This window comes from Tursiops truncatus, chromosome 4 (assembly GCF_011762595.2).
Source record: "Tursiops truncatus isolate mTurTru1 chromosome 4, mTurTru1.mat.Y, whole genome shotgun sequence".
NCBI classification, from domain to species: Eukaryota; Metazoa; Chordata; class Mammalia; order Artiodactyla; family Delphinidae; genus Tursiops; species Tursiops truncatus.
In genome coordinates, this window is record NC_047037.1 from 57,689,991 (window position 1) to 57,706,196 (window position 16,206).

Consider the following 16,206-nt stretch of genomic DNA (forward strand, 5'->3'; position numbering starts at 1 on the left):
GGACCGGGGCTCAAACCTGAGTCCCCTGCACTAGCAGGCGGATTCTTAACCACTGTGCCACCAGGGAAGTCCCAATTTGGTGTTAATAATGATAAAATTATACTTTGGAGTATTTTTCTTTGAAAAGGAAGTATTTTTATTTTCAAACATAAATCACACTATCACAGAAATTTAAAGCTGGAAAGGCCTGGTTTATTTTAGAAGCTGAGAACCAACAAAGTTCAAGTGACCTAAAAACTAGGTAACATTTTAAAATCAAATCTTGAAGAAATGAAAGTCTATGTCCCAGGGAAATTATAGTATGATGAGGTAATATTAGTAGAGCTTCTATATTTTAGCCAGGGACACTACATGAACTTGCAATCACAGTAAATTTAACCATGTGAGTGGCAAGGGACTACTAAGGCTGAGCCTAGATGTATATTCCTCTTAAATCATCCTGTTTTAAGGAAGAAAAGCTTTAACCAGGTAGACACAGGATTTAGTTCTTTCAGATCACATTTATAGGGTAAATGGAGTTTTTTTTTTTATTGCAGCTGTGTATTTGCTGATAAGACAAAGCGAAGAATGCAAGTACTTAATCATCACATCTCGAAAATGATACAGAAAATCATCTATTTTTAGCTTTCTACTGTGCCCTTTTACCTTTCCTCTCAATAATGTACCTACATATTAGTTTTTAAATTGCTTATCTACACAAAGCACATTAACTTCTCATAGGTTTATAGGCTGGCTTCACATTTATTCCTCTACAGAAATGAGCACATCTCTAAAATTATCCAGTGACAAATCTAAAGCTAGATGATTAGAAAAGCAACTGGGGAGCAGGAAATCATTTTTTTAGCCTGCTTGACAAAAAACTAAGATGTACCAAAATGAAAACTCATTCCTATTTAAGATTACTTTCCCTTTGTCCTCTTCCTCTACCCTGGCTGTTGCTGAGCTGGGGAACTTAAATATGCCACTATGACATCTGGGTAGAAGGGTTATCCACTTTGTATTTTAATTGGTCTCATTTTTGGAAACTGGTATCCTTGGAGATCATGTTTCACCATTGTGTTGTTGATAATCCACTGGGATGTGGCAGCATCCTCTTCTTATCTTCTCCCATCTCCCTGGGATTCTTCTCACCCAGGCTGAAAGACTGGTAAACCTCCTGCAAGTCTGCTGAGTGTTTCTATCTCACCTATATTCTGGGCCCTTTCTTTCTTGTGGACACAGAGAAATTCACTGTTTTTTCATATACCTCTTGGACCACAAAGGTTCTATGGCTGTCAGCAGGCACTTGCTGTGCCATACCATCTCTTCAGAATTCTCTGTTCCATTGCTCTCCAGTTGTCATAGTGTGGTGAACCTCAGCAAACCTACCAAAGTCCCAGAAAGAAAGGGTGATTCATAGAGAGTAAACCCATCAGAGGAAGACAGGGAGAAGGATTTACCACCATTCTCTCCTCTCCCTATACTTGCCCCAGAATTCATTCCAAGGGAATTCATTTCATTTACATAGAAAATGACAAAGCTCCCTTTTCTTGCCTCTATCTCCATTACCATTACAAATCTTTATATATATTTATAATAACTGCTTTGAGCGTCCTTGTCTGTTAATTCCATCATCTCTGTTATTTCTTGGTCTGGTTCTATCGATGGATTTTTTCACCTGGCTACGGGTCACATTTTCATGATTTTCCACATGTCTAGCAATTTTTGATGAATGTTGAATATGATGAATTTTATTGTTGAGTGATTTTTGTGTTTCATTAAAGGGAATTGAGTTTTGTTCTGGAAGGCAATTAATTTACAGGCATACCTTGTTTTACTGCATTTCACTTTATTGTGCTTCACAGATACTATGGTTTGTTACAACTCTGCATTGTCAGATGATGGGAAGCATTTTTTCAGCAATAAAGCCTTTTTTTTTTTTTTTTTTGCGGTACGCAGACCTCTCATGGTTGTGGCCTCTCCCGTTGCGGAGCACAGGCTCCGGACGCGCAGGCTCAGTGGCCATGGCTCACGGGCCCAGCCGCTCTGTGTAATGTGGGATCTTCCCGCACCGGGGCACGAACCCGTGTCCCCTGCATCGGCAGGCGGACTCTCAACCACTGCACCACCAGGGAAGCCCAATAAAGCATTTTTTAATTAAGGTATGTACGTGGTTTTTTAAGATTTTTTTTAGATTTCACACTTAATAGACTGCCGTATAGTATAAACATAACTTTTACATGCACTGGGAAACCCCAAAATGCATGTGATTCAATTTATTGTGATATTCACTTTAGTGCAGTGGTCTAGAATGGAATCCACAATATCTCCGAGGTATGCCTGTACCTGAAGAGTAATATGATCATTTTGCAGCTTCTATTTCAACTTTATTAAGGTGGGTCTAGAACAGATTTTACTCTAGGGATAGTTTTAGCCCTTCTTCTTAGGAGTAAAACTAATGGTATAGCCCTTTGGGGATCTCTATTGAATTCCCTGAGTGTGAACAGGCCTTTCCACCCTAGTTGGTCAGAATTCAAACATCTCCCAACGCTGTGAAACTCTGATGGATTTTCAGCTTACAGCTTCCCTATAGTTGTTCCCTCCCTGGTAGGCATTTATCTGGTCTTGTGGAGTCTCACCCCATATATGTACGGCTTAATATTCAAATACTCAAAGGGACATCCATGCAAATTTCTGGAGTTCTTACCCTGCTTAGCTCCCTTCTTTTTGGTCCTCTCCGCCATAAATTAACTTTCTTAAGCCTCTCTAACTCTGATATTTGCCCCCTCAGTTTAGCAAGGCTGCCATGTTTTGTCTGTGTTCTACCTCTATGCACCACTGTCTACGAAGTGCCTCCAGCCAGAAAACTGGGCAATTGTAGGGCTTATCTAGCTTGATTTCCTTCTCTCAGACACTGTAGTCTTGCACTGCCTGCTGTACAATGTCTGAAAACAGTTGTTTCATATATGTTTTCACGTTTTCTTTTTTTTAGTTCTTTATTGCATAAGCGTTAGTCTGGTACCAATTAATCAGTCATAGCTGTAATACAAGTCAAGGCTTTTGATTTTCTCCATTTATACTATTATTGACAATCCCTAATATAATGGATATCCTTCTATGTAGGTGTCAACTGAGAAGAGGATCACCATTTAATCATTTATACCAGGAAAAAAATCAATTAATAATTCATAAATCATACTATCAAAACATCTCAAATTTCTACAGGTATGTAAACTAGATTGTATAGTCAAATTTTATTACCACTGTAATGACTATAATTCAGATACTTCACATAGGGAGATCAGCTAGAAGATTTATTCATAAAAGAGGACAAAAGAGAAGTTACTGGAAGAGAAGAAGAAGATGGGAACTAAAAATGACTTCCTGGAGAACAAAGGAAAAGCAATTTCCTAGAGAACAAAGGAGAGATTAAGTTCTCTTCTTTTCTAATAAAATTGAAAAGTTTCAGAATTTAATAATACAGGAGTCTGCAGTCAATGACAGGATAGGGAACTGGTGTTTGCTCACTGCATGGCCTTGGGAGAATAAAATATAATCCATTGGAAGAGTGCAAGTAGAGGCCCAAGTGACGAAGATCTAAGAGGATTTTCATGGTTCCCTCAAAGACTGAAGATGTGATAAGTTTAGGCTAGCCTTAGAGAAGTGTATCACATGCCAAAGGTGAGTATGGGTCTTGCATGGAACTGAAATGAACACTTACGACAGAGTTTCAGGAAAACTGGGAGGGTATACAACCTAAATGGGCAAGCATGCCAAAAAGTCTCACACATGAGCTCAAGGTTTGAAAAAAGACAAATAGGTAAACAGGCTGTAAATAATGAGATTGCCCAGAAAATTTCAGCATTGACATGCTATTAATCCATTTAGTAGCAATATTTCTTGTATAAAATGTATTTTTTTTAATAATTTTATTTATTTATCTTTGGCTGTGTTGGGTCTTTGTTGCTGAGTGCGGGCTTTCTCTAGTTGTAGCGAGCGGGGGGCTACTCTTCGTTGTGGTGCACGGGCTTCTCATTGTGGTGGCTTCTCTTGTTGCAGAGCATGAGCTCTAGGCGTGCAGACTTCAGTAGTTGTGGCACGCGGGCTCAGTAGTTGTGGCTCGCGAGCTCTAGAGCACAGGCTCAGTATTTAAGGCACACGGGCTTAGTTGCTCCGCGACATGTGGGATCTTCCCGGACCTGGGCTCGAACCCGTGTCCCCTGCATTGGCTGATGGATTCTTAAAAACTGCGCCACCAGGGAAGCCCTAAAGATGTGACTGTGTTTCTGTTTTGTAATTTAGTGCACGTGTAGCCATTTTTAGATTCCACCTATAAGTGATATCTTATGATAAGTCTCTTTTTCTGTCTGACTTATGTCACTTAGAATAATAGTACCTAAGTCCACCCAAGTTGCTGCAACTTGCCTGATTTCATTGATTTCATGGCTGAGTAATATTCCATTGTACATAAGTACCACATCTTCTTTATCCATTTTTTCCTTCCAAGGACATCTAGGTTGTATCCAAGTCAAGGCTGTTGTAAACAGAGCAGCACTAAACGTTGGGGTACCTGTGTCCTGTCGATTTTTGGTTTTCCCAACATATATGCCCATGAGTGGAAGTGCCGTATGCTCTGTAGCTCTGTTTTTTAGATTTTTGGGGAAACACAATACACTTCTCCAGAGTGGCCATTGGCAATTTACATTCCCAGCATCAGCGTAACAGGGCTCCCTTTTCTCCATGCCCTGACCTCCATTTCTGGTTTTTACTCTTTGTGAGAATGGCCATTCTGACTGGTGGGACGTGATACCTCTTTGTAGTGTTGATTTGCATTGCCTGCCTGTGCGTCATTGGCGAAGTTCAGCTGCTTTTCATGTGCTTTAATGGCGAGTCCAATCTACCTCTTGAAATCCCTTTCCTGCAATTCTGCCTTGCTTACAAGTCCTTTTCGATGACATACCTCAAGACATTTTTCGTTGATAGGTATCATTTACAACCCTGCAGGTTTGTGAATTGTAGTGTCCCGAGCTCCATTTTTCAACTTGTTTTTTTGGGAACTGGCCACAAAACAGCATGTTTGCTTCAAGCCCTATTCTGGTTACGGAGGCAAGCTGAGCCCTTGGTCAATTCCTCTTCCTGATTGGAAATTAGAGTGGCACATGCCTGTCCAAACACCTAGGGCTTGTCTCTCATTGGTTACCCCCTTCCGCTTCATGCTCCGGACAAATTCCAAACTGTACGAAAAAGGATGTTGAAGGTGCTGACTTCCCCAAGTGGGGAGATTGTAAGGGAAGAGGCTGGAGGGGGGAACCCGACCACCCGGAGATGAGGAGATGAGGTGCCTTTTCCAAATTCTTCCCGATCAGATGGTGTACCATCCTCTAGGTGTCCCATGCATGTTTTAGCTGTAGGAAGGGTCCCCTGCACCTGGAGATTTGGGACCCAAGGAATGGGGACCAGGCAGTATTACTCTTAAGGGGCTGCATTTGCTGGCCTATCCTCACCAAGCCTCTCAGCCCCATGAGTGTCCAGCCTTAGGTCCCATCCAGCTGTGGGTCTAGATGTGGTCAGTCCAGGTTGCATCACAGCCCCTGAACGAATTCTGTAAGAATTTGTCTTTTTTTTCTTTTTTTTGTATTTTATTTTTATAACGGTGTGTAGCTGATTTTCAATGCTGTGTTTCTTGCTGCTGTACATCCACTTGATTCACTTACAGAGAGACATCAATAAATTCTTTTTCAGATTCTTACTACTCTTATTTTTTAAATAATTTTATTTGTTATCTTTGGCCGTGTTGGGTCTTTGTTGCTGTGCACGAGCTTTCTCTAGTTGTGGCAAGCAGGGGCTACTCTTTGTTGTGGTGCACGGGCTTCTCATTGCAGTGGCTTCCCTTGTTGCAGAGCACGGGCTCTAGGCATGCGGGCTTCAATAGTTGTGGCTCGCAAGCTCTAGAGTGCAGGCTCAGTATTTGGGGTGCATGGGCTTAGTTGCTCTGTGGCACGTGGGATCTTCCTGGACCAGGGCACAAACCCGTGTCCCCTGCATTGGCTGGTGGATTCTTAACCACTGCGTCACCAGGGAAGCCCCATAAAATGTATTTTTGTTTAGTCATTTTTAATAAAACCTATCATAAGAACACTTGCTCAAAATTCAACACTCTCTCTCTCCATGAACACTGGGAAAGGGGGCTATGTCAACTCAGACTATTCCATAAAATAAATTTCGTAGTAAATGGTATAAAAATTTCACCAATTCAGTTCTTATTCCAGTAATTCCAAGGATCCTACAGATACTCGTTTGTTATATAGTCCAGGAAATGAGTTATCCTTAATTTGGCCAGAAATAAAAGCCAACGGCAAAGGCTTGGAAACATTTTAATTATACAGAGATAATCAACATAATGATATGTGTTATTGTAAAATTATACTATACTATTGTGAATTTTATTCTTCTCTAAATTTTAACAAGAGTACTAGTGCTTTTATTCTGTATAACTGATAAAAGCTATAGAAATAATTCACTTTTCTTTCATATCCAGAATTATAGAATTAAGGAAGATTCATCAGGATGAAAGCAAAATATCGGCAATAACCATTCATGCTACCTTTTTCAATTATGATGTTTCTGTGACTTGTTCACCACTGAATTCCCAGCACCTAGAGGTGCTTGGCACAAGTAGATATTCAGTAAACATTAGGTGAATGAATGAATGAATTACAACTCTTACATTCATACTAGTCACCATGATGCCAATAATGAATACAATAAATTAATTCAATACAAAAAATGAAAACAATAAAATCTGGACCAACAGCTAATGAAAGGTCTAAGTGTCACAGAAAAATAACAACAAAAACAAAGCCAAAAAACTTTCCTAACAGGATGATGCTTGGTTTTGTTTATTATTGCTGGGGAAGGGGTTGAAATATGGCCACAGAAATGGGCATGAGACAGTTAACAGTAAATCCTTAGCTTGTTACAATTAGGAGAGATGTTTTATAGCTTAAAAACGGAAGTCACCTGGGGTCAATGATTCATGCAAAAGGCAGAAAATTTTTTACTCAATGCTCAACATGGAAGTTATTTTGCAGAAATCACCAGGCTGGATAAGAAATCTCCTTATGTTCTAGATATTAGAAATAGTAAAATAAAAGCATTACTAGCTTAGATGTTTTGTTGATAAAGGCCCTTAACTGAAATTAAAGCAATTTCAAGCCAAAGGATAGTGAAATGTCTACAATTCATACTGTAACTCTGATATAAGTAAGACATAATGATTCAACTCAGAAAGACACTGGGTATGGACAAGTGTGGAACCCAGTAGTTTGAAAGATGCAGAATTTCTGTGTTTATTTTAACATATTTATTGGGAGTATAATTGCTTTATAATGTTGTGTTTCTGCTGTACAACAAACTGAATCAGCTATACGTATAAATATATGCCCATATCCCCTCTCTCTTGCATCTCCCTCCCACGCTCCCTATCCCACCCCTCTAGGTGGTCACAAAGCACCGAACTGATCTCCCTGTGCTATGTAGCTGCTTCCCACTAGCTATCTATTTTACATTTGGTAGTGTATATATGTCAATGCTACTCTCTCACTTCGTCCCAGCTCACCCTTCCCCATCACCATGTCCTCAAGTCCATTCTCTACGTCTGCATCTTTATTCCTATTCTGCCGCTAGGTTCATCAGAACCTCTTTTTTTTTTTTTTTTTTAGATTCCATATATATGTGTTAGCATATGGTATTTGTTTTTTCTTTCTAATTTACTTCACTCTGTATGACAGACTAGGTCGGTCCACCTCACTGCAAATAACTCAGTTTTGTTCCTTTTTATGGCTGAGTAATATTCCATTGTATATATGTACCACATCTTCTTTATCCATTCATCTGTCGATGGACACATAGGTTGCTTCCATGTCCTGGCTATTGTAAATAGTGCTGCAATGAACATTGTGGTACAAGACCCGTTCTGAATTATGGTTTTCTCAGGATATATGCCCAAGAGTGGGATTGCTGGGTTGTATGGTAGTTCTATTTTTAGTTTTTTAAGGAACCTCCTTACTATTCTCCATAGTGGCTGCATCAATTTACATTCCCACCAACAGTGAAAGAGGGTTCCCTTTTATCCACACCCTCTCCATTTATTGTTTGTAGATTTTTGGATGATGGCCACTCTGACTGGTGTGTGGTGATACCTCATTGTAGTTTTGATTTGCATTTCTCTAATGATTAGTGATGCTGAGCATCCTTTCATGTGGTTGTTGGCAACCTGTATATCTTCTTTGCAGAAATGTCTATTTAGATCTTCTGCCCATTTTTGGTTTGGGTTGTTTGCTTTTCTGATATTGAGCTACATGAGCTGCCTGTATATTTTGGAGATTAATCCTTTGTCAGTTGCTTCGTTTGCAAATATTTTCTCCCATTCTGAGGGTTGTCTTTTCATCTTGTTTATGGTTTCCTTTGCTGTGCAAAAGCATTTAAGTTTCATTAGGTCCCATTTGTTTATTTTTGTTTTTATTTCCATTTGTCTAGGAGGTGGGTCAAAAAGAATCTTGCTGTGATTAATATCATAGAGTGTTCTATGTTTTCCTCCAAGAGTTTTTAAAATATCTGGCCTTACATTCAGGTCTTTAATCCATTTTGAGTTTATTTTTGGTTATGGTGTTAGGGAGTTTTCTAATTTCATTCTTAAACATGTAGCTGTCCAGTTTTCCCAGCACCACTTATTGAAGAGACTGTCTTTTCTCCACTGTATACTCTTGCTTCCTTTATCAAAAATAAGGTGACCATATCTGCATGGGTTTATCTCTGGACTTTCTATCCTGTTCCATCGATCTATATTTCTGTTTTTGTGCCAGGACCATACAGTCTTGATTAGTGAAGCTTTGTAGTATAGTCTAAAGTCAAGGAGCCTGATTCCTCCAGCTCCGTTTTTCTTTCTCAAGATTGCTTTGGCTATTTGGGTTATTTTGTGTTTCCAAACAAATTGTGCAATTTTTTGTTCTAGTTCTGTGAAAAATGCCATTGGTAGTTTGATAGGGACTGCACTGAATCGGAGATTGCTTTGGCTATTTGGGTGCTTTTGTGTTTCCAAACAAATTGTGCAATTTTTTGTTCTAGTGAAAAATGCCATTGGTAGTTTGATAGGGACTGCACTGAATTGGAGATTGCTTTGGGTAGTATAGGCATTTTCACAATCTTGATTCTTCCAAACCAAGAACATGGTATATCTCTGCATCTGTTTGTATCATCTTTAATTTCTTGCATCAGTGTCTTAGGGTTTTCTGCATGCAGGTCTTTGGTCTCCTTTGGTAGGTTTATTCCTATTTATTTTATTCTCATGTTCCAATGGTAAATGGGAGTGTTTCCTTGATTTCTCTTTCAGGTTTTTCATCATTAGTATATAGGTATGCAAGAGATTCCTGTGCATTAATTTTGTATCCTGCTACTTTACCAAATTCATTGATTAGCTGTAGTAGTTTTCTGGTAGCATCTTTAGGATTCTCTGTGTATAGTATCATGTCATCTGCAAACAGTGACAGCTTTACTTCTTCTTTTCAAATTTGGATTCCTTTTATTTCTTTTTCTTCTGTGATTGCTGTGGCTAAAACTTCCAAAACTATGTTGAATAACATTGGTGAGAGTGGGCAACCTTGTCTTGTTCCTGATCGTAGAGGAAATGGTTTGTTTTTCACCATTGAGAATGATGTAGGCTGTGGGTTTGTCATATATGGCCTTTATTATGTTCAGGTAAGTTACCTCTATGCCTACTTTCTGGAGGGCTTTTATCAATGGGTGTTGAATTTTGTCGAAAAATTTTTCTGCATCTATCGAGGTGATCATATGGTTTTTCCCCTTAAGTTTGTTAATATGCTGTAGCACATTGATTTGCGTATATTGAAGAATCCTTGCATTCCTGGAATAAACTCCACTTGTTCATGGTGTATGATCCTTTTAATGTGCTGTTAGATTCTGCTTGCTAGTATTTTGTTGCGGATTTTTGCATCTATGTTCATCAGAGATACTGGCCTGTAGTTTTCTTTCTTTGTGACATCTTTGTCTGGTTTTAGTATCAGCGTGATGCTGGCCCCATAGAATGAGTTTGGGAGTGTTCCTCCCTCTGCTATATTTTGGGAGAGTTTGAGAAGGATAGGTGTTAGCTCTTCTCTAAATGTTTGATGGAATTCGCCTGTAAAGCCATCTGGCCCTGGGCTTTTTTTTGTTGTTGGAAGAGTTTTAATCACAGTTTCAATTTCAGTGCTTGTGATTCGTCTGTTTATATTTTCTAGTTCTTCCTGGTTCAGTCTCAGAAGGTTGTGCTTTTCTAAGAATTTGTCTACTTCTTCCAGGTTGTCCATTTTATTGGCATATAGTTGCTTGTAGTAATCCCTCATGATTCTTTGTATTTCTGCAGGGTCAGTTATTACTTCTCCATTTTCATTTCTAATTCTATTGATTTGAGTCTTCTCCCTTTTTTGCTTGATGAGTCTGGGTAGTAGTTTATCAATTTTGTTTACCTTCTCAAAGAACCAGCTTTTAGTTCTATTGATCTTTGCTATTGTTTCCTTCATTTCTTTTCATTTATTTCTGATCTGCTCTTTATGATTTTTTTCCTTCTGCTAACTTTGGGTTTTTTTTGTTCTTCTTTCTCTAATTGCTTTAGGTGCAAAGTTAGGTTGTTTATTTGAGATTTTTCTTGTTTTTTGAGGCAGGATTGTTTTGCTCTAAACTCCCCTCTTAGAACTGCATTTGCTGCATCCCATAGGTTTTGGGTCATAGTGTTTTCACTGTATTTGTTTCTATTTATTTTTTTGATTTTCTCTTTGATTTCTTCAGTGATCTCCTGGTTATTTAGTAGCATAAGAATTCTTTAGCCTCCATGTGTTTGTATTTTTTACAGTTTTTTTCCTGTAATTGATATCTAGTCTCATAGCATCGTGGTCGGAAAAGATACTTGATACGATTACGATTTTCTTAAATTTACCAAGGCTTGATTTGTGACCCAAGATATGATCTATCCTAGAGAATGTGCCATGAGTACTTGAAAAGAAAGTGTATTCTATTGTTTTTGGATGCAACGTCCCATAAATATCAATTAACTCCATCTTGTTTAATGTGTCATTTAAAGCTTGTGTTTCCTTATTTTCATTTTGGATGATCTGTCCATCCATGAATGTGGGGTGTTACAGTTCCCTACTATGATTGTGTTACTGTCGATTTCCCCTTTTATGGCTGTTAGCATTTGCCTTATGTATTGAGGTGCTCCTATTTTGGATGCACAAATATTTATAGTTGTTATATCTTCTTCTTGGAATGATCCCTTGATCATTATGTACTGTCCTTTTTTTCTCTTGTCATAGTCTTTATTTTAAAGCCTATTTTGTCTGATATGAGAATTGCTACTCCACTTTCTTTTGATTTCCATTTGCATGGGGTATCTTTTCCCATCCCCTCACTTTCAGTCTGTATGTGTCCCTAGGTCTGAAGTGGTCTCTTGTAGACAGCATATATACGAGTCTTGTTTTTGTATACATTAAGCCAGCCTGTGTTTTGGTTGGAGCATTTAATCCATTTACATTTAAAGTAATTATCAATATGTATGTTCCTATTACCATTTTCTTAATTGTTTTGTGTTTGTTATTGTAGGTCTTTTCCTTCTCTTGTGTTTCCTGCCTAGAGAAGTTCCTTTAGCATTTGTTGTAAAGCTGGTTTGGTGGTACTGAATTCTCTTAACCTTTGCTTATCTGTAAAGGTTTTAATGTCTCTGTCGAATCTGAATGAGATCCTTGCTGGGTAGAGTAATCTTGGTTGTAGGTTTTTCCCTTTCATTACTTTAAATATGTCCTGCCTCTCACTTACGGCTTGCGGAGTTTCTGCCGAAAGATCAGCTGTTAACCTTATGGGGATTCCATTGTATGTTATTTGTTTCTTTTTCCTTTCTGCTTTTAACATTTTTTCTTTGTATTTAATTTCTGATAGTTTGATTAATATGTGTCTTGGCATGTTTCTTTTGGATCTATCCTGTATGGGACTCTCTGCACTTCCTGGACTTGATTGACTATTTCCTTTCCCATGTTAGGAAAGTTTTCAACTGTAATCTCTTCAAATATTTTCTCAGACCCTCTCTTTTTCTCTTTTTCTTCTAGGACCTCTATAATTTGAATGTTGGTGTGTTTAACGTTGTCCCAGAGGTCTCTGAGACTGTCCTCAATTCTCTTCGTTCTTTTTTCTTTATTCGATGCTGAGTTTCTAACCATTTCCTATCCCTTCAGCTGTTCTTCACATAACATGGTCTCTAGCTGCTTTGCCATCATGGGGTTGTACTACTCCAATTAAGCATCGTTGTCTTAAAATGTGGCACTGAAGTACAAGACATTTGTGATAGTTATTTTATGTGTCAATTTGGCTGGGCCATGGTGCCTGGATATGTAGCCAAACATTCTGGATATTTCTGTGAGGGTGCTTTGGGATGAAATTAACATTTAAGTTGGTGGATTTTTGAGTAAAACAGAATGCCCTCCATAATGTGGGTGGGCCTCATCCAATCAGCTGAAGGCCAGACTAACACTGTAGACTGACCTCCCTCAAGCAAGAGAGAATTCTGCCAGCAGAGAATTCTGCCTTCAGACTTGAACTACAGCATCAGCTCTCCTGCCAGCCCACCCTGCATATTTTGGACTTGTCAGACGCCATAATCACATAAGCCAATTCCTCAAAATAAATCACTTTCTATATATATACACACATCCTACTGTTTCTGTTTCTCTGGAGAACCCTGACTAATATAACACGCATGCAGATATTTGTCCTATATGCACAGAATACTGCAGAGCGATTATTCCTAGTCACACCTCAGAGAGGGCAGTCCTTAATCACAGATACAATGAAATCAACAAAGATTAATACAAGATAAAAGACAATAACCAAATGTAAACCAGGGAGAAGAAAAATATAAAGGGAGGAAGAAAGAAAATTACATTTGCTTTTTTAGTTATCACACCAAGTAACTCATAATTGAGCAAAAGGAGAAAAGAACTCCTTTGAAGTTTTTTTAAAAAATGAACCCATCTGCTTCTGGAGTATCCAGTTACCATGCTCCCTTCACCCGTCCAGAAAACACTTTTATTCCATGTTGAACCAATAATATGAACCACTTTTTTGGAATACCACCTTTTGTCTTTTGCTATAATTTCCAGATGACATGTTTTGCTTGCCGTAACTACCTCCCAAGGCAAAAGGTGGTCCCATGGCCCAGAATTGGAAATTATTTCCAGGTCCCCTTCAGCAACCTGGTTAATTTAGCCTTGCTCAGCCATATATGTGACATATATGACAAACTATGTCTCATCCCTTACTCTGAGTGTGATATCTGCATATAAATATTTGTATATTGTCATTCATTCATATGTGCCAGGCACTGAGCTAGCTATTGAGTACACAGTCATGAACAAGATAGATATGGCCCTGTCCTCATGGACTTATATTTTAGTGGGTAAGACAAATAATCGGTAAGAAAATAAACTATGATAACTGTTATGATGGAAATAAATGGAGTGCTGTGAGACAGAAGAGGTCTCCTTCAAACTAAGACCTGAATATTTAAAAAAACAAAATAAAGAAAATTTAGGGAAAAGCATTTCAAAAACAGCAAGTACAAAAGCTCTGAACTGGGAAAAACTTGGGAGTGTTTAGAAAATATCAGAAAATCCATGTGGTTGAATCCCGATGATGATAGAAAGGATTGAAAATGAGGTAGGATACGTAGGCAGAGACCAGATCATAAAGGGTTTCATAGTGAAATTTATTAGGGCAATGGAACACTCCTGAACTTGGAAACCAGATTACTTTCTCAAAAAGTGAAACCAGGAAGAATCAAAGCACAATGAACAAGAATCACCACCCAATTTCAGAGAGACTACAGTATAGACATAGAGAACAATGAGTAGAATATGATTATAACTTAAGCTGAAACATAATCAATGATACTGAACCCTGCCTGAAGGAGTAATCTGCTAACAAGTCTGAGATATTCCTTAAAGGTACCTCTCCAGCCATGGCAGGGCAGGGAGAAATGGGGGAGGTGTTAATAGATTGCTCAATATCTTCCTGTCAATTGTTCCAACAAAGATAGTTCTGTTGTTACCTGTTTTGTACATTGGGCTTCCATTTCAAAAAAGGTTAAAAAAAATCTTTGAAAACTGCTTCAAAAACAGAAACTATAATTACATATATATAATGACATATATGGAGAATATAACTAATAGATATTATATATATGGAGACTATAACTATAAATATGTATATATATATTATATATATATATATATATGAGGCAAGAAGAGAGAGAGAGAAAGGGAGAGAAAGACAGGGAGAGAAGGAGAGAGAAAGAGGGTGGGGGAGAGAGAAAGAGGAAGAGACAGAGGGGGTTCCTAGGTGAGCAGAGTATCAGACAGCCTTAGCAGAAATACTCATATAGAGGAAATAAATGCATAAGACTACATAGTTTGATGGGATTAGTCATTAACATCACCCAACAGCCTGCTTTTGCTCTGATTCCAGGCTCACAAACAAACTTCTACTGACAAGAGCTGGCTTCTCATGGGAGAATATATTGATACTCCATGACTTTCTGGTGCACATGACATTAAACATCATCAATGAGGTTTCTAAATCAGTGTCTAATTAATTTCTGCACTTGAAAAACAGGATCCCCCAGTGCAATGACTACCTCATGGAACTGTCACACTCAGGTTTCCTGAGAGTGACCAACCAATGTCTGTGACTTCTGTGGCTGGTCTCTTTTCTATCCACAACCAATTGGAACCAGAGAATCTCATCCATTTAAAGGGACGATCCACAGTAGGAACCCACACTTACCAGCAATGCAATACGATAGGAAAAGAACTTCCTACCTTCTTCATAGAAAAAGAAGCATAGTGGCTTAAAGACAGATATGCAGTTTTAGCACTTGGACTGTTTTTATCACAGACAGAGAATGTTAAAGGTTAGATCTGAAAGTTCATTGTGTCCAACCCCTGAGTTTTAAAGGTGACAAGAGAGGCTTGGGAGATTAGATGGTCTGCTCCCAAAATACAACCAGGACTCCTGGGCTAAACTGTTCCCCCTATGATAACTCCCTACATCGTGGTAATAGTTGCTCACACTCTTAATCTTCTTGCAGCCAAGAATTCGTATTCTCATTCTATGCAATCATGGGTAAACTTTAAAAAGAAATTATGTTTTCCAAGAAATCAAAGATAGCCTTCTATAAAACTTTTTCCTTTCCATTAAGAGCAATAGGTATTTAGTTAACTCCAGCCTATATGGCAGCCAAAACTTTTATAATGAAAGTCTTAATACCTTTCTGCTTAAAACCCTGAAACAACTCCTATTCCACAAAGAGTAAAAGCCAGTTCTTCCAATAGCCTACAAATCCTGCACCTCCATTCTCACCCTGTTCCTGCCACACTGTCTTCCTTGCTGTTCCCAATATACCAAGTACTCACCTGCCTTAGGACCTCTGTGCTGGCTGTTCCCTCTGCCTGGAACGTTTTTCTCCCAAATAAGCTGAATGACTAATTCCTTCATCTCCTTCAAGTCTTTGCTCAGATGTCATCTTCTCAATGAGACCTGCCCTGACCATTCTATTTAAAAGTACTACACCCAACCCTCTTCACTTCCAATGCCCCTAACCCTGACTTTCTTCTTTTTCTATAGGATTTAACACCGTCTAACATTTACTTATTATGTTTATTGCTCATTGTCTGTCTCTTTCCACCAGAATGTAAGCTCCATGAAGGCAGGAATCTTGGTGTATTTTTCCACTATTATATCCCTAACATTTGAAAGAGTGCCTAACTCTCAACAAATATTTGCTGGATGAATTAATTAATTCATTCAATTAATTGCATTTGGAAATTTGACCACTTTATGTCTACCAATAATAAAATGTCATATCTAAAGTGAGTAGGATCAAAGTTGAATCTTTACCCAGATAGGCTGGCTCTTCCAATGGATTCCATTAAGGAGGGAAATATACTAACGCAATAATACATTTCTAGTCTCTGAAATTCTTCTTTGTTGTTGCCATCAATAAAATGAAAAGGAGTTACTGTTCAATAATTAAAAGATGATCACAACAAGGATTTACTGTATAGCACATGGAACTATATTCAATATCTTGTAAAAACCTATAATGGAAAAGAATCTCAAGCTGTACAC

The 16,206-nt window shown here is 38.4% G+C and overlaps 1 long non-coding RNA gene across 2 annotated transcripts in view; it reads right to left on the reverse strand.

Moving 5' to 3' along the window:
- Positions 1 to 16,206, reverse strand: part of LOC109551895 (uncharacterized) — a 592,297-nt gene that overhangs the window by 572,548 nt on the left and 3,543 nt on the right. The gene's annotated exons all lie outside the window — the stretch shown is intronic.